The 26,237-nt window shown below is 32.9% G+C and overlaps 1 long non-coding RNA gene across 1 annotated transcript; it reads right to left on the reverse strand.

The window, feature by feature from the left end:
• Positions 1-24,154: 24,154 nt before the first annotated feature.
• LOC111878945 (uncharacterized) lies at positions 24,155-25,050 on the reverse strand. Its single transcript, XR_002845985.3, has 2 exons — positions 24,758-25,050; positions 24,155-24,638 (listed from the first exon to the last, which is right to left on the reverse strand). It is a non-coding gene; the product is annotated as an uncharacterized LOC111878945 (long non-coding RNA).
• Between the last annotated feature and the right edge of the window lie 1,187 nt (positions 25,051-26,237).

A 26,237-nucleotide genomic window follows, 5' to 3' on the forward strand; every position in this document is an offset into this window, starting at 1 on the left:
TCCTTCACATCTTCTTTGTTTTCATCAGTGTTATCAGACTTCCAGCTTTCAACTTCCACATTATCAAAATTACAATGTTTCGAAGTAGAGGGTTTTCAATTTCATCTTTGACTATCGAATCAACTATAATTTCTTTACCTTTGATCTTATATGTGATATTAATTATTGACAATTGAGAACAATCAACCTCTTCTTCCTCTTCAATCTCACTGATTTCACTCATATTATCTGAATTGTCATCGACATCAGCATAATTGAGTTGAGAATCAAGAGTTGAGGTTTCAGTTTTCTTTAAGATTTTCACTTGTTCATGCTTTGTCAAACTTTCATTGACAATACTAACCAACTCATCAGCATTCAAGTATTCATCAATTTTGACAACACCATATGCGAATCTATCATCAGGTATTTTGTCAAATTGAGCAATGGTGTTTTCGCAATCATAAGACACAACATCAACTTTTTCACGATCATATTAAAGAAAAGGTAAAAGTTTCATATGTTGTTCTTTGCTAATGTTAGATGAATGATGTAAAGCAGTTAATTTTGCATACAAACGCTTAGCAGAGTTACAGTATATATTTCTTTGTGCTAGCAACAACCTAACTTCATTTCCAAGATTGTCCCTATCACAATTTACATTTTTGATTTGCAGTTCAAGTTTGTCTACTCCGCTTCATTTTATTTCTAACTCTCTTCGTGTCTCACTTAGTTGCATATTTAAATTTTGAGCTTCAGTACTAGTAGACACAATAACATAATCAAAATAAGCCACGATATCATCAAATGAAGTAATTTCAGCATCATAAGCAGATAAAGGAATATTAAAAGATTCAAGAATAGCACGTACCTTAGTGGTCATTGGAGATTTGTCTGTGGATTTGGATATGAAGCACCGACCTGAAACATCCTCTTCGCAATTTTCTTCAAAGCTTGCGAACATAGCTCCATGAGTTGGATGCATCATTTCTTCGTCATCAGATCCTGAAGACCAGATCTGATATGTTCCACTCTCTTCCTTATCAGACTCACCCTTCGCAACTAGAGACATTCCTTTTGTATTAGCACGCAACTCTTCAATCTTTTCCGAATAGTATGCTTCGTCTTTAACTTTGTTCTTCTTCTCCTCTTTCTTTTGCAACATGCAGTCAGCTGCAAAGTGATTTGCTCCATTGCAGTAGTGACAATAGATTCCCGAATCACCTTTCAATTTCTTCACATCTTTAGAATCTTTTTGCTTTTCATCCACTTTTTCCATTTTCTTCTTCTCCTCTCCTCCAGCTTTTTCGACTCCACTCTTCGCATCGTTTGCCTTTCCTTTTGGATTAAAAGGCTTTTTGAAAAATTTCTTAACTCTGTTGTTTGAGTAGAATGCCACAGCTTCATCATCAGAGTTCATTAAGAAGCCTTCATTGTCTGAACCACCTGTTTCATTAATTTCGACTTCTAATACCTTTGAAACAAGAGCCAAAGGTCCTCCTATAATTTGTTTTGATTCTTCATACATTTCTAAAACTTCACTTTCGTGTGTTTTCAGCTAATTGTAGAGATCATTCAAGCTGGTTGTATCAAAACTCTGTTGATTCTTAATCATCATACTCACACTTCGCCATTCCTTGCGAAGGCCCATGATGAATGTTAAATTGAACTCCATGAGAGACCTAGTGATTCCATACCTATTGCAGCGATACACAAGCTCATTCACACGATCATAGTAACTTTCAAGAGTTTCAGCATCCTTTTGTCTAAATTCCTTCAGTTCAACAAGACATTGCTTCACAGAGTTGATCTTCGTCTTTTCGCTACCTTGATACTTCTCTTTCAGAGTGATCCAGATCTCCTTGGCTGTTTTACAACTACGGATGTAATTGTAAACCACAGAAGGTAGAGCACCACTTAGTTCCCTCATGCATCTTTTTTCATTCTTCTTTAGACGGTTTTGTTGTTCAGCAACTTCAGCAGAAGTAGTAGAGGATCCAATCGATTGAACATTAGCAGGAACTTGAACTATTCAATTGATACAATTCCAAAGTTCTTCATCTATTCCATTTAAGTAATCCTCCATTCTATCGGCCCATTGATCATAGTATTCAGGGATTAACATCGGAATTTTGGTTGAAGAACCAAGCAAATGAGAGAAAGAAGTCATTGTATTCATGTTGAAGTTCGCCATTGATGAACACGAAAATTTTGGAATGCTTGAAAAACTTGATGAATTTGAGAATTGATCAACTGAAATGATCACAAATTGCTAATCGATCACTCGACTAAACAATTCAAAGGCAGAATCGATTCAAATCTGAAGATCAAATGTGATTTTCAAAACCAAAATGCGCGGAAAATTTTGAGTAAAGTTACTACTCAAAAAGCAAATGATTCTAACACGAAAATCAGATCGATGCAGTTTGAATCCTGCTCTGATACCAATTGAAGAGAATTGTTATCGAGATTATGAAAGCAATTATGATTGAATGATTGAAAAGTAAGAACACAACGAGTAAATATTAATCAGATCTTATATTGATGAAGAATGATTACAATGCTTTAAGCAGAAAGAATACTCGCGTTCAAAAGTTCTTTCTACTTCTATCCTCAGCCCCTATTTATAGGAAATCTGAGTGTACAAAAAATATACTAAGTCTATTACAATACGCTACGCATAAAATTGTGACTTAGTAAAATAACTAATATGCGAAACTACAAAAGAAACAACCACTTCGACTTTTTACAATACATAGACTCTACAGAAACGCAAGATACATCATGTATGTGAACCATGTAATTTCACTATTATGATATGAAATTGTTGAATTGAGAAGAAGTGAAAGAGACAATTTAGGTTGCATACGGTGTTCTTTTACCATTTCTTGACTAAATAAAGGAACCATCCATGGCTTAAGATCAAAATGTAGACACAACAAACAAAATGTAGACATAACAAACAAGTGATGTTTGTTTATGGTTTACAATTTCAAAAACCTAAAATTGAATAAAATTGGGGCTACAATACAAGTAAGGATAACGAAATTGAACCTTGTTGAAGTTTATATTGTCTTCAATGGGTATGAACTCATGGACCGATGCAGAAATCATGTTACCTTGGCTTACCGGTGTTAGCTTAAGTGGTTTGTCCAGACTCGATGGATTCTACCATGAAATGTCCTACTTTTGATCCAGACTCGATGGATTCTACCATGAAATGTCCTGCTTTTGATCGGAGGGAGGGTAGACCTAGCTAGGTCAGAATGGTGAGGAGTGGTCAGTGCATTTTTTTGTTGGTGTTGCATTTTACAGGTGAGTTGAGAGAGGGGGGTAGACAAGAAAAAGCGAGGGGGAGATTGGTTTGGTTTTGTCGGTGGTTCTCGATGAGCAGGGATAACGATGGATTGAAGGTGTTAATTTTGATTAACAATTCCTAACAAAAGAAAAATGTAATTAAACTTTATATATAATTTAGAAAGGGTATTTTGGTAATTTTATATGTACTTTTTAATTTAAAATATATTTTTGATATTATATTGATTTATATTTTATTAAATTATAAGATTTGATATAAATGAGAGTTTAATAGGTTAAGAGGGACTATAAGTAATTATAAACTTTGGAAGGATATATATATATATATATATATATATATATATATATATATATATATATATATATAATTCTTAATGTTTGCAAGGATATATATAAAAATTTTCCAAAGATAGGATCAAGTTTATTCGATTGTCTTCTTTATTTTCTCATTCTGGCTTGAAAATAAGATATTCATGATTCCTAACAACCCAAGCAATTGATTAGTTGGGTCATCGGTTATACTTTAGAATTCAGTCATAGGTTTTTCACAAAAAAGTTTGGATGGGCCCGGTGTTACCAAATACCAACCAAGGTTTGGCTATTAGAAATTGATTGGAAGCAGACGTACACAGTATTGGTTTTGGAACGGTTTGTCTTTTTTCAATCTTTCTTGAAATCATCTTTGGCAAGATTGGTCCAGTCTTGGACAAAATTTTTTCGGTCTCGGTCTAGTCTTGGTTGATTCAGTCCTGTAGTCTCCACATTCGTTTTTTGGTTTAAGATTTGTGTTTTCGTATTTTTCTGTCGGTGTCAATTTTTTTAGTCCAGTTTCATAGTATTTGTGAATGTTATAACCATTATAAGATGTTTATAAAATACTTTCGGAACAAATCTATGCATATAAACACTGAATGGCGAATTATAAAGAACAAAAAACACTATTGTTGTGTAAAGCTTCTAAAATTTGAGATTTATGAAGAAATTACGATATATATATATATATATATATATATATATATATATATATATATATATATATATATATATATATATATATATATATATATATATATATATATATATATATAGGGTTAGGATTAAATGTGAAACTTAAGTATAGTGTGAATGTATGACTTAATGAGGACTGTTGGATTAAAAAAATCTAAAGGCTAAGAATGTTATGGCATTATTGTAATTAATAAGAATATCTTTAATTTGTTTATAGAAGTAACCATTTATATGATATTATTGACTTTCTGCAAATATTCAAATAAGGAAATGTCGACTAAATTGATATACTTGATTATCTTCAACAATCTATAATCTTCGAACCAAAATACTAATTCACATTCATTATACAACCATTGCTAAAGAATCGTGAAGGATTATAAGTTGCAAGATTGTCGGTCAATTCTCACACTAAAAAACAGGAGCACATTTATGAAAACAAAAATCAAGAATTCTTAGGTGTAGAGAAAAAAAAGAATGAAGAGTAGGAGATTGGGTTCGAGGTTAAAAAAAGAACTTTCAGTTAAAGTTTAAGAATATTGTTCATTTTCCGTAAGCACCAAACAATGATGACTTTGTTTTTCCGACATTAGCTTTGTTGTTCGTATTATTCATCAAGAATGAAGCACTATAACACATGTAATCGATTAAGGTTTTCACCATTACTAAATGTATTTTAACTTTATTGAATAAAATTGAAGAATAACGCAGTAGTACATGCCATGATCATAAGTATTATAACATCATTCTTGAAGAATTAGAAAAGTTTAGTAGATATGTTTCTTTAGTTATCAGTCACTTTAGCCAAGAATAAAGTTGGTGGTAATTATTGGGGGTTTTCTTTTCCAACATGTTTGTTAAAATCATGGATTAAAAACAAAAAATCCTAACTGTTTTTCATATTCTTTTAGAATAAAAATTATGCATTCATTAAAATTAATTACGCATTCTTTTAGAATAAAGCTTTTTTATTCTTTAAGATTAAGCACGACATATTCTATAAGAATTAATCTGAAGAATTCTTTAAGAATACAACACTTGATATCCCATTATGTCAGTTTTTTTTAATGAATTAGTACTGAGTAGACATGTAACCTATTTTCTAACACATAAATGTAGCATGTGAAATCTCAATCTTTGTGTCTGGTATTGATAGCCTTTAATATGGACGATAACATAGTTGTTAAAAAAAAAGAATATGAACGATAACTTCAAAGGCGTGAGCCACATATTGATGAGGTTCTACAATGGTGAAAGTAGAGATTTATATCGATTATAATATTTTAAATTGCGATGGGTTAGACGTCCTAGAATAGTGGATTTTGAATTAAAAATATTTATTAGTTGCCTAAATTAGAGATATTTAATTTGGATAATAATTAATTTAATTAATTAAATTATTATAATGCATTTGTCAAATGATTGGACCACATTTAGTCTTACATTCACACAATAATTATGGTTTATATATGAACCTAACTCTCTCTCTCTCTCTCTCTGTATATATATATATATATATATATATATATATATATATATATATATATATATATATATATATATATATATACTGCGTCGCGTTTCCACATCAGGATCTCCCCCATAGTCTTCTCAGTAGTCCTTTACACAGTCTGCAAGGCTACAGTTCACTCCTAGAACATGCCAATTAACCTGTTAGTTATCCGAAGCACGATGTCAGGCATCTATTCTTGCAAAAACTGTGAAACCTTAGTGGAAATCCAACCATGTAACCCTGAGTCTGCATCCATCTCATAGGGCTCTGCTTCCCATCCCAACATCGTCATCCTATAAAACAGGACCAAACCATCATCATTAATCCCACACTTTACCCACTAAACAAAAACATGCACATCATTCTCTACTGGCTTCTTAGACTCGTCATGATTTCCCTTAATTCGAGTATGAATCTTTTGCTTCCAATAGGGCCTAATACTACCTTCCACACCTATCCATACTTTCCTCAAGAATCATCCCAAATCATCTATGTTACCTCCTCATAATGATATTCCCAAAACCCGCTAAAAAGAGCACCATGAGTACTACACACTACCTAGGCTATCCTAGGTGTTGGATTAGTGTCTAAGCCCGTAACCATATTTGGTAAGTACTTGACCCGGTTGTGCATGGTCCCTTTGGGTTGCCTTCACCAAAGCAACTTGACTGGAAAAATAATAGAGAAAGAGGTTATTATGGTTTATTAATATATTATAAGAATAATATATTAAAAGAGAAATCATATTTGTTTAATTAACATTGGTCAAGAATTAATTTTGTGATCAAAAGAAGTTAATTAAACTAGGGGGATTGAACTGTAATTATGTGATAGCTGCAAAGTAGGGCAAAGGATGCCCTATATGATAGGTTGGACGAATTCAAGGGGATAAGGCCTTAGAATTCGTCCATAATAAGGTTTCTAGGGTTATCCTTTGGGCTACTTGGTGGCTAAGCAATCAGATAAGGATAAGGACTGAAACCCTAATTCCTACACCTATATAAAGAACCCTTGCCATAAGAAATTTCGCGACTTGATACATAGGGTTCCTAGAGTCGAATTTCATACCTCCCTTTTCTCTCTCTTCCCTCTCCATTTTCTCTTGGTGTTTGTGAGCCATTAGAGGTACTACACTTGTGGTACTTGCTTTCAAAGACAAGAAGATTCAAGATACAAGTGGTTATTACAACATAACAACAAGAGGTATGTATTCCATTCTCCTCTTGATTTTCAAAATTACCTAGGACCCTGTTAGGTTTCTTTTGTGTTCATAATGTTGTATAACTAATAGTGAAAACATAGATCCGTATCCAGGGTTGCATGCACACATAGGATTGTTTGTATAAAACCCCTCAGTGGTATCAGAGCATTTGGTTTTGTTTTTAATTAGCTTTATACAAGTGTATGAATTTAACACGTTAGAGTTTATAGCCCATAAACCCTAGAGGCATGATTTTCGAAATTAGGCTTTTAATCCCTAGATTTATAAATTTGATAGGGTTTCCCAAACCCTTTCCTTAGCTTCCAAGATTTCAAATTCTAGGGTTATCCAACCCTAGGGTTTCGAAATTTGCCTCCTCCGAAGATAAGATCCCTAAATATTAGGGATTTGGATATTGCCATATCTTTTGATTATCTCTTTAATAGTTTAATTTGGTAGCTAAATATTTTGAATTATCCCATTCCATATTTTCGAATTTTAGGGGATTTAAGGGATTAGGTTAAATTAATTATTTAATTTAATAAGATAATCCTTCAAGATTTAATAATTCAAATTAAATTGTTTATTTTTGGGATAATTATTAAATCAAAGTTTTAATCTTTAAAATTTCAAATTAAAAGCATTTAATTTTCAGAAATTTTAAATTTGATTAAAACCCTAATGATTTGAAATGTTCAAAACTTGCCCTCAAGTTTTGGAATTTAAATTTTAATTAAAAGTTTAATTTTTAAATGTTAAATTCTAAAACCCTAATTTTTTATAAAGTTCAAATTGCATCCTTATGGTTTTATTAAATTAATTAAGAGTATAATTAAAAAAGAGTTAATAAATCCATAGTGATATGGTTTATATTTAATTAAATTAACAGTGTAATTTATTAAATTAGACCGCTTAGTATTTTAAAAGTATAAAATACATCATTATACTATATATAAAATTAAAAAAGTTTAATATTATATATGTATAACTTAAATGCTAGTTTTACCGTTAGTAGGCCTCATTCACAAAGCTGATCTATGAAGGGGGTATAAGGTTATGGCCTATAAAATGGCTATTTAATGGGTGTCCACTCTCACCCACCGCTTCCTTGATTGGTGGAGGGTTGTTAGCCGAACGGGTAGGAGAGGGAAAACCCTTTCCATTAAAAGTATAATGAATTATAATGTAACTAAATGCTTTATAAAATTCTCAAATCTTAGTTACTTTAGGCAAAAGTGAATTTGATGCAATTCCATGAAATTACACTTTGTAACCTTGCTAAGACGTCAGTAGAGCGTGTGTAGTTAACCGGCACACTAATTGGGTTCTAAACATAGGTAGCGAAGGGTGACTCGATGTTTGTCATAGTTCGGTGGAGCGTGTGTGGTTAACCGACAAATCGAATAGGTGACTGTAACATTGAGGGCACCATGTAGGTTTTCATGGTTATTCACACCCTGTTTTGTGATCCTTGGCATCCCAGTCACAAATCGAGAGGCATATCGAGATTCAAACACACCATTGAAAAGTTCAATGAATCTCAAAGGATATAGGAGTTTTCAATACATTTAAAACTTAATCTCTTTTTCGTTTTTCATGGTGGAAAATTAGTGAATCATCATTCACTTACCTTCAAATGTTCTGCAATTTGGGTTACGGCATCCCTCTCCCAAGTTGTAGAGTATTGTGTTAGGTCCTAGCCTTAATATCTCATTATGGTGATTTATTAAGGACTCAATCAATCAACTAACTTGAATTTTCTCCCGTTTTCTAGATGTCAAAGTATGACAACTATGGTATTCCCAAATCCCTTGGAACAAACTTTCCACGTGAAGATGATATTCCACGATTCGATTGAGGAACAAGAGATCCTACTTCACTTCCTCCACCTCCTCCTATTATTCTCCCTAACCCACAAGATCAAAGGCTTGAAAATTACAAGATCACTCGAGCCCTTTTGGCAAGTAAACATGAAGAAGGAAAGTCAATGTGTGTACACATCATAAAGATGAAGTCACACATTGATAGGTTAAGAATGTTGGGAGTCATTGTCTGTGAGAAGCTGGCTGTTGACTGGGTTCTTCAGTCGCTTCCTGACTCATATAGTGAGTTCGTAAGAGAGTACTATATGATAGACCACGACGTGACCCTCATCGATCTCACTTATTTGCTTGTTACTGCTGAATCAGCAATGATCAGGCACACTGGAGAAGCAAAGTTGATTGGTGGATCTGCCTTCCAAAACTCTATGGACATAGACAATGGCAACGAAAGGCATGCCATGGTCGAAAAGTTTGATCATAAGAGAAAGGAAAAGTCTGAAGTAGTTTCGTGTGCTGTTCCAAAAGAGTTAATTTGCTTTTATTGCCAAGAGAAGAGGCATTGGAGACGAAGTTGCCCTGTCTTCCTGAGAGATCTAAGAGATGGGAGAGTCAAGACATATGGCTTTACTTCAGGTAAAATCCATTAACTAACTCTATAAGTTCCTATTTTTGATTTTTGATACATTATGTGGTAAGATTACATTTTTGATGTTTTGTAGAATCAAAAAAATAATGGAAGCTTAAAGGAAGAAGCATGCTGAGTCTGATCACGAAGAAATGAATTTCGATCGCATGGATTCGAAGATCGAATTTTTGAGTTGCTACTTTAGAGTTAGGATAGACTGCTAAGAAATGTAATATCATAGTTTTTCAATTGAGTTGCGTTGTAAGGAAAAAAACTCCGCAATAAAATAAATTTTTATTTTGTCTTATTTATTTATCCTTGCAATGATATGTATGAAAAATTGATGTTTGAGTATTTCTATTATTAACAATGTTGAAATGGATGTGATTCTTAGTTATGTAATTTATGGTAGTGTCATAATTTTCTAAGTAAGGAAAGATTACCATCGCCCAAGTTTCAATTGGATAGAAACTTAGAATCATACAACTTGTATTGTGTGATGCATGGAAATCTTGGTACTTAAGTAATTAAGACTAATTCCTTGTTCACATAAGTATGTGAGTCAAGTGATGGACTAAAGGAACTAGTACACAATGTTGTGCACTAGTCAAGTCCACCATAAATAATAATAACATTATTCATCATGATTTACTAAAGATCTAGTAAATGTGGTTATACTTAAAAGATTAAGTGTAATTCTGAATCATTGAAAAGTTTCAATGAATGGCAGAACGAATAAGAAGAATCAATGAAGGAAGAAAGATAAAAGGTATCTCCAATCTAAGAAGAAAGGAGGGTACTTTTGTATCATGTTTATGATCATCTTATAATTAAGAACCATATCATAATTCATCCTCTGTGGGCACCTTAGTGCGCTAGTTTGGCTAAGAAGAGGAATTAAGAATTGTTGTAGTGGTTAAGTCAATAAGATGTATCATACTTCGTTTCAAAATCAAATCTTAGAGTTATACTCCAAGATTGTGACTTGAGTGACATAATCTTAAGTAGGAATGTTCTTACACTTGCACATTTTGGTAAGTTGTGATGTCTTGAATAAGACAAAGACTGACTAGTACCAAATTATGTGTAGGTTGTGTCTTGATATAGACACACACTAACTCTTGGATATTTGTTTTGTCAAGAGATGTTTCTTGATAAGAGAATCTAATATTTCAAGAGGTCAGTGGGAGTCTAAAGATCTTGAAAAGTTTCAAGAACAAATCAATAAGTAAACCTATTAAACGCTAGCACATGACTTGAGGATTATAACCTATCGTGTTGACAAAAAATTTTATTTCTATGCCATTCCAATAAAAGTTACTTATGCATATGAGTTCTACGAGTTCTCAATTGGCTGCATAAGGGAAAACACCTTGTTCAATGAAAGTACATTGACTAGCATAGGTGAGCTGCTAAATAACTTAGAAGCAATGGTGGGACCCTTGATGGCAAGAAATTAAGAATGAACAAGTTCTATCCATAAGAGTTTGAATTTGTCACAAACATTATCTTATGATTATGCTTATGACAAATATGCATGGATAGGAACACATGCATCATAAAATCTAAGTGTCATAAGGTTTCTCTCCTTCACGAAAATGATTGTGAGGAAACGCTTTCACTAAGATAGATTTTAAGGAGATAGCAATTATGTAAATTGCATTCTCAAATTCGATTATGATTACGACATCCCTCTTCATAGTTCAAATTGTGAGATTTAGCAATTAGTCTGAACATTTGGGACTTAGTAATATAAGTTATGAATTAGTTTAGACACACATATGAGTTGTCTAAGGAAAGGTGTGTGAATTTGAGAAGCTTAGATAAAAGGCTTATCGAATCACAACGTATTGGAAATATGAACTTTGGAAGTCAATAAGTATTGTCTTCTAGAAGCCCAACTGTTTCTGAATACATGTCAAAGCTAGTGGGAGTATAAATGTTATGCTGGAATGGATATAATCATCATGTTAGTGGGAGCATGATTATTATTTTAAGTGTTGCAAGTTGGCAATATTAATTATAGAAAAACAAAAGTTTCACTTTGCAAAGTTGCAGGGGTTGAAAAGTTGTTTTTTGATATAATTAAGGGAGAGAATGTTATACTTCGTTTCCAATGTAAAAGCTTAGATCGACAAATTTTAATTGAATTTAGTCAAGGATATATTTATTATTTGCATTCTCAAAGTTCGATTATGATTACGACATCCCTCTTCATAGTTCGAATTTTGAGAACACGACAAATAGAAATATTATGGCAATATTATAGCAAAAAACCTGTAAAGTATCACGTTTTTACGAAAGGACCGTTGCATAAAATGTTAGAATCTAACATATTCTAGTAGTGGCGAGAATTTTGTATTCTTACAATAATGGATTAGGAATTGTGAAATGAGCATCATTGGAAATGTGTTCATTTGATCTATTTCACGAAGTAAAGACCATAGAAAAACATAGTGTGCATGCTAAGAGCAGGGGACAATTTTTGTTATAATTCAAGTAAGAAGTTGATTACCCGAAATAACAAATAATGAGTAATCAATATGGTGATTAAAATAAAATGTTTTATTTATACTCAAAGGTTTGGGACCATATAGGATTAGTATGATTCTTGTGTTTCACTTTTCATGTTTTGACTTCCTAAATAATAATATTATTCAAACCCTCCACAATCGCTCATAGTTTGGAAGTAGGTATGATATAAGACTGTCATGAATCCGTCTGTAGATTGTCTAAAGTGTTTAGACATAGCACAAGTTTTCTGCAGAATTCATGAGTGCTGCTATAAGATTAGAGTATTGGCTTAAACCCACACTCACTTGGATCGCTTCATGGATTTTATCACGAGTGATTGGTGAGACGATAATATTTTATATTCTTGAAACCGAGATGTGTGAGTTGTATCTTGCGAGTCGGTTATACATTGATAATATGTAAACGCACCAGTAACTTGGTATTATAAAACGTATTGTTGTGTGTGATTCGGTGACTGAGTACAAGCGAGCATTGATTCGAAGTTTATCCGTTACTTTTACCCAAAGTAGGATAAATGCAATATCTATGGGCCCCTAGATGATTTAGTGATGATACCCTAAGCACTTGGGCAAGCCGGTACTAAGTTGATGTGTTCAACTGTAGTCTATTGTCAATTGTCATAAATCAGAAATCGGGAAACAACATGTGACTAGAGAGTATGATTAAAATCCATGTCTCAGTTTATACGATATATAGAATAGAGGAATATATGATCCCTTATCTAAAGGACAAGTTGCTGATAAGATCAGAGTTCAACAGCGTCTTTGAGAGCTACAATTGCTAATCGGGTTCTACTTGCATTTATGGTTACTAGACTTATCCAAGTGGGAGACTATTGGATTAATGTCTAAGCCCATAACCATATTTGGTAAGTACTTGACCCGGTTATGCATGGTCCTTTTGGGTTGCCTTCACCAAAGCAACTTAACTGGAGAAATAATAGAGAAAGAGGTTATTATGCTTTATTAATATATTATAAGAATAATATATTAAAAGAGAAATCATATTTGTTTAATTAACATTGGTCATGAATTAATTAAGAATTAATTTTGTGATCAAAAGAAGTTAATTAAACTAGGGGGACTGAACTGTAATTATGTGATAGTTGCAAATTAGGGCAAAGGATGCCCTATATGAAAGGGTGGACAAATTCAAGGGGATAAGGCCTTAGAATTCGTCCATGATAAGGTTTCTAGGGTTATCCTTTGGGTTGCTTGGTGGCTAAGCAATTAGATAAGGATAAGGACTGAAACTCTAATTCCTACACCTATATAAAGACCCCTTGGCATAAGAAATTCAGCGACTTGATACCTAGGGTTCCTACAGCTGAATTTCATACCTCCTTTCTTTATTTCTCTCTCTCTCTCTTTCTCTCTCTCTTGCCTCTCCATTTGCTCTTGGTGTTTGTGAGCCATTAGAGGTACTACACTTGTGGTACTTGCTTTCAAAGACAAGAAGATTCAAGATACAAGTTGTTATCACAACATAACAACAAGAGGTATGTATTCCATTCTCCTCAGGATTTTCAAAATTAACTAGGAGCATTTTAGGTTTCTTTGGTGTTCATAATGTTGTATAACTAATAGTGAAAACATAGATCTGTATCTAGGGTTGCATGCACACATAGGATTGTTTGTATAAAACCCCTCACTAGGATCCTCACCTCACCCTGCCATCAGCTGCGAAAGATCCTCATTAGTGCCAGTTAACTACTTCATGAATACAATCACATGCAACATAACTTAAATAATCTTATATTAAAATAATCAACCCTATAACAGATGGACTCAGACGAGAGTTGCGCAATAGAACCAACTCCTTCACTCTAAGGTTATTTAACCTTTGTAGAATGTGACTTAGCGTATTCATTTAATAGTTAATTCACACCCGAACGAGTCTTACAAAGAAACAAGAAAGCAACATTAGAGTAGTAAAAGTTTATAGAAAATCAGGCATTGTAATTCAGACAATTATATCATGTAATTCCTGAAGATCCCTAGCCTACAACTAGCATACAATTCTATCATAATCGTCATAAGCAAATAAAAGTGTGGGTATCTTGAGGAATACTTTCTTGCTCCGGATGATCGTACATGTCTCATCCTTCCTTGGCTAATTTTGAAAAGAATTTGAAAACTTTTATAGATCCTTAGTTTGAGTCTGGATTCGCATGAATGTTCATTGAATTCTCTCAAACCAGGAATCTAATACCAACTTGTAATATCCCAAAAATTCAAGGTAAAATTTTCATTTTGAAACCATTCCAAAGAAAACATAAATGTTTACAAAACATAGTTTCCAAAAGTCATAATCGTAAATTAGAAAATCCCAAAATCATAATCTCATAAAATCCAAAGGATGTGTACGATAAAGTATTCGCCTTCCCCCTGCCCTCTGAAGTGCCTGAAACCATAACAATCAAACTGTAAGCCAAAACTTAGTGAGTCCTCCCAAACTACCATGCACGAAACATAAACAACATGCATATTGAGCCCACAACCTATGTCTAAAATACCCTTATAGTGTCCTCAACATAAGTCTAGATTGCCCTCTATCCCACAAGATGAGTCAGGAATGCCCATCCCTGCCCTTAAACCATGTATGGAATGCTCTCGAGCCCTTAGCATGAGTATGGAATACCCCTACAGTTCCTCAGCCCATGTCTAGAATGCTCCTACTAACTTGGTATTCAATACAAAGCAGAACCGCCTCAACCCAAACTGTTACAATATGTCGACATACGCATATGAATAAATGTCCAAAAAATAACAGATGTTCAAGCATATCTAATTGATCAGTACAACAAAGCAACATCCTAACCAGGAACATAACCTAGTGGGTTGGCCTTGATGCCTTCGACCCACAAGTATAGTGAGAAAAACACACCTCACAGTCTGAAAGATAGTAGAAATATAAGTTGCAACAAATGCCAACTCTACATGTCACTTATACAACATAAAGTGACCAAATTCTCGAAATATTGCTCAAATTATCCAAAATTCCCCTAAGTCAAACTTGGTCAAATTCATAGTCAAAGTCGAGGTCAAAAAATCAAAGGAGGTCAACACAGACTGAGTACGTTCAGCGTACTCAATCACTGCGCTAAATGTAGTTAATCCCTTCATGCTTACGAGGCTCTAGCCTGGTACGCTCTGCCTACCACCAGGTATGCCCAACGTACTCGACCAGTTTCACTTTCCTTCATTAAGTGCATATTCCATTATAATAACACGTCCAAAGCTCAGATCTAGTCACAAATATCATTCTAATTCATAAAGTTTCCAACTTCATAAGTTTCCATGTCTAGTAGCGGTCAAAAAATCAAAACCCTCACTTAAAACACAAACTCAAGCACCATAAGTCTTCCATGGAGGGGATAAAGGGACCAAGACCACATTTTTATGATTCCTAACACTCAAAAACTGTCTGAAAGGACATCGATTATGGTTTAGATTAAGCCATACTCGTGAATATCAAGATTTTGGGACCAAACTGCATAAAAACTTAAGAACTAGCAAGATCTAAGGAAAACATTCATCAAGTTACAAGCTTTATACCTTCAAGGGATGCTTGAGGGTAAGATACTTTTGGATCTAAGTTGCCTTAAGCTTCCAAGATGATTCCACTTCCTTCTTCTTCCTTCAAAACCACAAACACATAATCTCAAGCTTAACAAGGCTCACACAATGGATTAGGGTTTGCAAGGGACAATTTGGGAGAATGGAGGTTGAGGGTAAGGGGGTCTCAAGGCTTTAGTTCCTTTAAATAGGGTTCAATACCTAAAAAATTAGGGTTTGGGAGTTGTATGAGTACAGTCAGTGTACTCCCTAAGTATGCCTAGCGTACTCAAGTATGGTCGCATCTTTTTAATGATGTACGCCCAGCGTACATGATATGTACGTTCAGCATACGGTCCAATTCTCATTTCCCTCTTAACTTCTAACGACCATAACTTCTTCGTCCAAACTCCGTTTTCGATGTTCCTTATATACATGGAAAGTATTGAAAATCCCCATCCTATCTAATTGATTTTGACTTTCCACAAACCAATTTAACATCTTAACCCTCACAAGAAACCAGATCTATAATTTTTCCTTTTCAACCCTTCGGTCCAACACACAAATCAAAGGGTTAGGCTTCGCAAACAACATTATCAACATTAATTAGGTCTAACGCTTTCTTCCCTCAAAGCCCAAAGCTTTATGATAGTTGAACTTTAGACCATGACCCTAAATTAAGAAACGACCCAAAACAGGGTGTTACATCATATCCATAAGGACACGATCTAAAAGTTAATGCCTCTTTCCGTAAGACATATAGTAGTAAAAAACATAAAATAATAAAAGGATGATTTTGTTGTAGGATTAAAACAAAAAATTAACAGTGAAATAATTAAAGGAACCTCCATAATAAAATGGTGTTTTAGTTTTGTTGCGATTCTCCTAATTGTGCAATGAATCTATATATGATTATTTAAGATGTGTTCTATCTAAGTTGCTATTGAAAACCACTAACAAGTTCTAATAAGTTCCCTTTTACCTAGTTAATTAACCAAAACAATCTCTTCAATTAATCATAACTTTTTACTAACTTAATTAAACAAGCTATTAATCAAATCATAAAAGTAGCATTATGAACAATGTAAATTTTCCAACAATATTCGGTACTTCTTGCAAGATCGGAACCATAAAAATATGTGATTTTTACTTTATAACATAATCAAATCCCAATGTGGAACCGACCTATTACATGTTATTAGTAACTATTCTATCAAAACAATTACGAATTTCAAAAACTTATTAACTAGAATGATTTAATCCTAAATCGGGTTATCAGGCTAAAAAGAAGTAAAAGTCAAACATTCATTAAGCACAAAAGTAAAACCACTGGATATAATCACTAATTAAAAAACAAAATCTTAGATTAATCACATAAAAGTATAAATCTTTTGCATAACTAAAATCTAGGGTTTTAGCTAGACATGGATAAAATTAGATCTGGAATAATAAAAAGTAAATTAAATGATAAAACTAAACTAATTGGACTAACTGGTCGGATCACAATATTCAAATCTTTGTATCTTGCCACAAAACGTCAAAAATACCGGAAATACGCTAGAAAATACTTTGAAACTCGTATGTAGTCATCTAGGGTTTTACCTAGAAGATAAAAGAGTATTTATAGGTCAGAAATAATAACAAATAAGGACAAAAGATTTACACAGTTATGTGTTTGGGAAACATGATCGTGTTTCAAACAAACTCACATCCAAATCCAGTTAAATGAAGTACGTCGCTATTTCTAGGCTCCGAAACAAATCCATGATTGTGTTTTTGTGAAACGTGATCGTGTTTTCTAGTCTGTAATTGTGTTTCTAACCGTGGAATGAGTTCGAGGATTTTACAGGAGAGGGATGAAAAACATGATCATGTGTTTTTTTCACGGTCGTGTTTTTTCCCAAAAGATCCAAAATGCATAATTTTTTCCATAAAAATTCTTTGAAGCCTTTACACGATCGCATAACACAATTGTGTTTTTCAAATTCGCATGAATTGGACGTAACTCTTCGATTAAGGTAGCTTTTGAGACATCCCGAATTTTTACGGCCAAATAAAACTTTTTCTTTTTAATTATTTAAATCAAAGTATCTTTATGAAGAATATAATATTTCATAATTGTCCCAAAACATTTTTATTGTAAGATGAAATCAACATCAAACTTTTTCGAAGAAACGTTTTTCATTCATATTTAAAGACATCGGATGCCATAATAATTGATACAGAAAGCATAAGCATAAACTAGGTATTTATAGGGCTTACAACACTTTATTATATTAATGGCCGAAATCTTCTTTAACAATTGGCATATACAATCACTCATTCCATAGCCTTCTTACTACTACATGTGATATAAATAAACTAAGTACGTCAGGCTTGGGAGCCTGCTAAGCACATATGGTTTTCACCCACAATAATATAATTAAATTCTTTTAAATATATATTTCACACGAAATAATTAACCTGATTACCCATTCTCGTTATTCTCACTCCGTGATCCTAATAAGATGATCTCAAAGGACCTATCCTAAGGATCACTATAAGCAACGAGTAACAATACTACTTTGGGGGTTCCTTATCAATATATGTCAATAAGGAAACCATGGAGGGATAAAGTACACAGAATGAACATATAGTTCATTAACACCTATAGGTTGCGATCCTGTCAGTGCTCCACTAGACTGTCTAGAATAGTCTTTGGTCGTCATTTATACTCTGTTAGATGACTAGTCACCCTCGGTACAATAGTACCTTAATAGTTGTAGCCTCACCTTTATTATTTCACCTTTTTCAACTATTTTCTACCCAACAATAATTTAAGTACGATAAAATAAATAAACTAGTACTTATAATAAAACATGATTTAAACTAAGTAAAATCATATAACACAAGTATTGTAAGTATAGAAAATAAGCGCATATAGCATTTAAGAAATTAAATACTTTATCTATGTGTAAGGTATTGTTTGTTTTTTTGAAGCCAAAATGTCTGCAGTCTGCGGACCACATCTGCAAGCCTCTGCGGCAGAAGAGGTGGACCAAATGTCTGCAGTCTGTAATAAGAAGATTGTTTGTTTCTAACGTCTGCAGCTGTTGAAATAAATTTATTTTTCAAACTTAATTCCATGTCATAAACATTAAAAATGTATTTTCAGCAAAAACAGAAAGAAAAAAAAACAGGTGGTCTTTTTTTTTAAGGTTAAAATGAGGTCTGAAGACCTTTGAAGACAGTGGCCCATGTCTGCGCCAGGAAGACCTCATGCAGACGTTTTTTGGTCTGCGCACTTCCAAAAAACAAACACTCTGTGAGGGCATATGTCTGTGCGTTGTCTGTGCGGCGCAGACAAAAGTGGTTGCGCAGCTCTTCACAAAAAAAACAAACATCCCCTAAGATAAAAGTAATTATGTACTCACCTGTTAAAGGTGGATGACTTCTAGTTAAGTATGTGCTCCAAATACGCTTTAACTTTTTCTTTTAAAAAGAACATAGATATAAATATTACTATATTCAGCCATCGTTTATATTATTCGTGGCTATAATTATAGTTTATTAGATTTATCAATAATCCTAAATGAAACACTAACTTATAGTTGATAAGAAACAACCAAGTAAGATCATATTAGAGGTAGGATCTGTTTGACATATAAAGATATACTGTTTGGAAATTTCACTTTAAACGCCTCACCGATCTTACCTTATCATCATAAGTATATCAATCAGTGTAACGACAAGTATTACCAATAAATCTTATTTATAAGCTCATAATAATGATTATAAACATAAATAAAGTTATACTTGAAGCATATAAAGCATAACTCAACTTCCAGGTTATTTAGCGAAAAGCCACACTCTATGCGGGCAGAACTTCAAAACCAAAAATTCTATTTCACCGGGCTCTCCAACGCTCGAAAGCTTTGCTACTGATGCCTAAGATGTACTAGAACCGAGCCTCGAGGATTCGGGAGATATTGGAAGAGTTTCTAGGTGAATTGGCAAGGAAATAAGCTTGCAAACGCATCTATTAATAGCCAAGATAGAACGGCGTGTCGCGCCTATGCCACATATCAATCATCGATGTCTTGTCATGTAGAGGAAGGAGTCCATCTTATGGTGACACGTGTCACACTCATCGTGGTGTCACATGTCGCTCACTCGTTAGCCGAAATTTAATTATTTTCTAAAAATCATAATTTTATATTAGATATCAACGAGTACTACAACTTTCGAACTTCGTCGGCTAATTTTCACTTTATTTTTCGTTTTACTGTCCGAGACGGATTAGACTTTAAATAACGCTATGAAATTTGTACCTTCTTCGTACGAGCTCCGTTTTCGATGTTCTTTATATCATTGGTCTCCTATTGAAGAGTACTACAAATTTCATTTAGATTGTTTCAGCTAACAATCAATCGATTTTCATTTCGATTTTTGTGTTGCACACTGTTGTACTGTTTGCAGTCGAAACATCAAAAATATATAACATCCTCATACAAAGTCAGATTTTGGCGTTCTTTATATCGAAACATATGTATTGACGATTACTTCGACTTTTTTTAGATCATTTATCCTAATTGCAACTTTATTTTAATGTTTATTTTAGCCATATTTATTAAGTTTTAACATAGGTTTCTACACAAATCTTATATACACATAATATATGTCCATTTTCCACACACATAATATATAAACACATATGTTCAAATAGTTCTCTTTTATTTATTCATAAAGGATTACACTCATCGATCAAAGTAAATACGAATTTTTATAATTAATGTCTAGCGTGAAACGCAGATGTTACAGCTTTCGATCATTCTCCAACATTAATCTTCAATTTCCAACCCCATTAAGCTCTTATAATGCATCCATGCTGCTTCCAAAAGCTTCTAGAATACCGGTCCCTTCAAAATACTTGAAAACGAAATAAAAATATGAGCATACGAGAACTTTGATGAAAAACATGAGCTAACCATTATTTATAGCAATACGTAAAAATATAAAACATAAAATATGGAACAAAACGCTAATAAAAAATAATATAAAAGATGCATAAAATGACATCTAACAAATCTCCCCAGGCTTAAACCTTACTTGCCCTTAATTAATAAGAAGATTAAACATTATAAACAAAATGGAAAGACTTAGATGATAGAAAAACGACTTAGAATAAAAAGTAAAATAAAACTAAGTAAGCTAAAAACTTAAACTTTATTAACCAAAAAGACATCACACTTTTCTTTTTCACATGATCATACTTCATAGCGAATAAGCTTCAATGGAATCACTACCTAAACAACACTTCAATACCTTCCATAAATCCCATATTTCAAATGTCAGAAAGATGCTCAATGGTGTAAACCGATAAACCAACCATAATTTTTATTTAAAATTTATACTTTACTTTATTTTGTTCACAAAAATAGCATATTTTAGAAGTTCATTTCCTTCAACTAAACCATAAAAACGAAACTCGACCCATCCTTAGAGACCCTATCACGACAAATCAACTTTCGCCGAAACAGTTTGCCCACCCGAAGGGGCCCGGGCTCCTATACTTTGACTTTTTCAAGAGAATCATATACCATATCACACAGTTTTCTTGTGCGCCTGATTTGACTTGGAGGTGGCGTTTGGCTTGATTGGGTTTTCGGTACGGAAAATTGAAAATCTTGATAAAAGGTTTGTTTCGCAGGTTGTATCTTTGACTAGGAGTTTCTTTTTTGGATTTTCCATGAGAATCCATTTAGAATGGAATTGAATAAAATGTGAATTAAATTATAGAGAAATGAACTAAATAGAAGAAAGATGGAACGACATTGCAGAAAGCCGTGGATTTTAAAAAGGTAAATGTTTATATTTATAGTGGTAAAAGGATTATTAAAGAATTGAAATTATTAACTCTCCTGGTGTCGTGGTATCTCGCCATGGTTCGAATCATTTCACCACCGACGATACCACCCGTAACCCACCACCAAAAAATAGATCCGTCCACCCCAAAGACTAAACTATTTTAGTGGTCTAGTTCTTACGAATGGTAAAAAAAAATAGTAACTATGTCATCCAAAGAAAAAATAAAAGTTGAGGGCTTCATTCGAAGTACTTCCATCGAAGCTTTTCTTTCAATCCGATTACTGAATAAAGCAGACGCTTAAATCGATTTCAAGGTTAATATCTTTACATTGTAGTTTTTATTTAGGGTAAATGACATTATAGTCATATAATGTTTTGGGTTTTGGTCGAATCAGTCCCTTAACTTAATTTCTTGCTTTTTAATGGAATAAAGTCCATTTTGTCGGGTCTTTTTGGCCATTTTGTAAAATATGAAGGGGTAAACCGGTTACCCCTTGCCATCTCGATAAATGAATTATCAAATATGTTTTCGAGCTCATTTTCACCTTATTACTCCATTTATTATCTTCTGTTATTGTCTTTGATTATTATCTTTGATTGGGTCCATCGTCCTTATCTCAAAAAGAACACTATCTCCCCAGAAAAATTCTCTCCACCCTCGACAACTCCGCCTATCAAAATTGTTTCTTCAACAAATCCAAATCTGTGTTCCACTTCCTATATCTCCAACCTCCATAAACCTAAAAAAGAATTGAACGACATGGAGCCACATTTGAAATCTCCACATTTCATGTCGGACTGGGGGCGGTGGTTGCAAATTGCCTTCGACGCCTCCCTTGATTGTTCACCATCATCGATGATGTTTAGGTCTCTAAGCTGTTTCTCAATCCATGCATCACAATTCTCCAATAGGAGGAGATATCTTTAATGAGGTCGTGTTAGGGTCCGTAAGGATCCACCACACTCCTCGGCCTCTTGACCATCGTCAACCTTTAGACCAACATCAATCTTGCAAACTCCATGATGAAGCATTTAGTTTGTGATTAGTTTTCTCATCATATTTTAAGCAAATATATGATCATATGAGGTTTGTGCTAAGTATATTCTAATTTGAAATTTTGATTTGAGGTTTGAATTGCATATATGAGGTTTGTGTTAGTTTGATTTTGAGTTTGTACCGATAGTGGTTGTTGGAGGTGAATTGGGTGCCAGTAGGGTAGGGTGTGTCTGTAATGTTTTTCTTGTGTATTGAAGCACTATCGACTTCATAATTCTCGTATTATTTGTGCATGCGTTTGTGTCTGTAATGTTTCTTTCTGTATTTGCTTTTGAACTTGAAATCAAGGGAAGTCTGTAAGTGTGTTTTATAGAAAATCTTCGAAACAGTAGCGCTATTATTTGCTTGAAGGAAGATTAAGACAATTTGTATTGTAATTTCTAGGTCTTTTATTACGAACAGATGCAAATGGTAAAAGCTCAAAAACAGGGGAGATCAGCATGTCTGAGAACAAAAGCGGCTAAACGAAGCTTGATAGTTGATGAGTCGGTGTGTAAACAGTAATGGTGTATGTATGTTTATATGTTCCATTCTACAGTTCTTTAATTTTGACTTACAAGCCACGTCATCTTCGATTGATTGTTTGGAAGATAGAACCGGTTATTCCAAGTTAAGGGGACCAAATAAACAGGTCAACATATATTTTATTCCCTTAAAAAGCAATAAATTAAGTTAAGGGACTGATTCGATCAAAACCCAAAACATTGGAAGGCTACAGCGACATTTATCCTTTTATTTACCACAAGGTTATGTATATGTTGATACGTATTTCGTGAGTTTAAATCTCATCGTTGGATGTAATTATCCCGTTTGTTTGTGGCAAAACCTTAAATTGGTTTTGTTCATACCGCAACGATGTAATCTCGTAATCATGTTTTATTCAACTTCCTTCTGCTGCTATCATCTTTGCAAATCCGCTACTTCTTTTTTTTTTTTTTTGCTAAATGCCTAGTAATTGACTGTTTCTATCATATTTACAATCCTATCATCTTGTATTCATGTTTTTGAGCTGTTATATTTTTTGGTGGCGCTCTTTTGGGATTTAACAAATTGAGTTTGAAAAGGTTTAGGCAAAGCCGAGTTAAGTTATTTCAGATTGTGCAAGTTATATATTTTATTCGGTGGGTATTTTGAGTTGATGTAAACTTTTAAATTTCTAAAGTTGATGTTAGATATCGGTATATTTTACTACACTCATTTTCTTGAAGTCTCTATTTCTTACTAGTGTCTATTTAATTTCGTAATAGAATTTGTTAGATAAATTTTACATTTATTATGTGTTAAGTATTTTGTAATAAAATTTGTTAAATCAAGTTTACATGTACATATGTGACTGTAATGTAACTCAAATTTCAAACTACTCAAATTCATGAGCAATGAGTAACCATTAATATGAATGACAGGAGGGTCTTTAATTTTGGAGACCAATATATTTGTATTTGTTGTTTTTCTTGGTGGCAAGCAAATCAATATCAATATTAGTATAGAATAAAAGAAAAAGAACTACACCAGATAAGTAAAAACCATCCAAACATCTCCAGGGGTAAATTCGTCCAACCATGGCATTATGGTAAAATCAGTAGCTCAAAAACAATTCAATCCCCAAGAAAATAAGATATATGGAATCAAAACTAAAGACAAAAAAAATCCAACCAAAATTCAGCACTACAAAAGGACAACTCACCTCATGATTTTGAAAAACAATGTACACCTCATATTCAAGCCAAAAATAAATAACAAACCAACTATATTAATTAATATATTAGTTAACTTGTAGATATCTATATGATTTATTAAAAATTTCAAATAACATCTATGACTTGCAAACTCCGTTGTTAAATAGTATAGTTTACAAACCCAGCTAGCAAATCTAGATATTTGACTTGCAAACTCCGCTGAGTGACTTGCAAACTTTGCTGACTGACTTGCAAACTCCACTGAATGCAAGAAAATCAACAACTCCCGGTTTTATTGTAGCTGAAAGAAGCTCTTGAAGTGGAAGATAGATCCATTATGCTTACAGCTTCAGCTCCACGGTAGTCCGGTCTACCTTATCTTTAGAATCACCATTCTCCTTGGCGGTTTTAAATATACAATGGCTCTCTCCATCACACGTCATCATTTCCGGCCACCAGTCATAATTGGTTTCAATCAAAAGCTTTATAGAAACAAGCCCTGCATCGTTACGTGGTAATTGTGAGTTAATTGGAATCCAAAAGTTAAAAAAGCTCATAGAAACAATAGATGTGATGAAAATGAGTGTAGTGAATAAGCCAAGATAGTTATCTACGTACATCTGAAAAGTATTGCTGTAGAATCGATTGAGGAAGCCATTAGAGGGGAAGCTCATGAACTCAATATAGATCATTAGATCTTGATGAATACTGATCTATTTATGCTCGTTGCATTTATATAAGCAAACTGATGCAAGTGGGTGTATATAATTTACTATTTCTGTCGTATTCTTTAGTGCTCGCATGTGACCACCAACAACTTTATCTCCGATCGAGATATTGTTTTTACTTGGTAATAATACAAGACCAAACCCTAATATTCATGCTTCAGCCGTCGACTCCACCCAAAAGCCCAAAACCGATGAAACTCGTGAAGTTTAATTTAACCATTTATTATAAAATCTTTAGGTTGTTAATGTGATTATGTTTTTTTTATGTGGTTTAGCTAAATATCCTTTTCAGTTTATAATCTTTTAGATGATATGGGCAATTAATTCATATGGTTAATATTAATATCTAGTTTTTTTATTTATTAAGAATTGATAATTAAGCATATATGGATGAAAAGTTAAAGGTTTTTTGGCAAAACAATAAAAGGAGTTAGCGGTCAAAATATTCATGATAGGTAGTTTAATAATAAAAAGAAAAATATCAATAACTCCTTAAAATGTTAAAGTTTTAATTTTAAAATATTGCACAATAACCCTGTTTTAGTTTACAAAATTTTGCTACCATTGTTTAAAAATATGATTTTAATAATAAATACTTAAAAGCTTGAAAAGGTTATTAAAAAGAAAAATAAAACAGAACATGTCTAAGGATTGGTTGAGATTTTCGTTTCGTTTAAGGTTACATAACCTATTAGTCCAAATGAAATAGAACATGTCTAGAATTTAGGATTTGTTGGGATTTTCTTTTAAGGTTGAATAACCTAAATTTATGTTTATTAAAGAATTACGATCACAAGTAGTACTGAATATATAGACAACCAAAACTTTAAAAAATATTAAAAAATCTATTCAAACAAAGAACTAAAAAATTATTAGAACAAAACATTAAAAAGAATGTAAAAGAATAAAACGTCAAAAACCATTAAAACTTTTATTTGATTAAAACTTAGATTCGAAGGAAAAAGTAAAAAAAAATAAAAAAAAAATAAAACAGAGAAGAAAAAATAAAATAAAATAAAATACTTCACCTCGCTAAGTTGAATTATATTACGAATTAAGATAACAGTGGTCTTGAATATATATATAGACAAAAAACATTAAAAAAAATGTATTCAAACCGTTAAAGAAGTTTAAAATAAAAAATATTCGAACAAAATAATAAAAAGAATGTAAAAAAAAACATTATAATTGTTTTATTCAAACAAAACATTAAAAAGAAAATAAAGTATTCAAACAAATTTTCAAAAACAATTAATAAATTGTATAAAAATACTTTTATGTTTTGTTTAAAAAAAAAAAAAAAAAAAAAAAAAAAAAAAAAAAGAAAAAACCTTCATCATTATTTCATAAATTGTTAATAATTGTAGGTA

The sequence above is a fragment of the Lactuca sativa genome, chromosome 1 (assembly GCF_002870075.4).
Source record: "Lactuca sativa cultivar Salinas chromosome 1, Lsat_Salinas_v11, whole genome shotgun sequence".
In the NCBI taxonomy this organism is placed as follows: domain Eukaryota; kingdom Viridiplantae; phylum Streptophyta; class Magnoliopsida; order Asterales; family Asteraceae; genus Lactuca; species Lactuca sativa.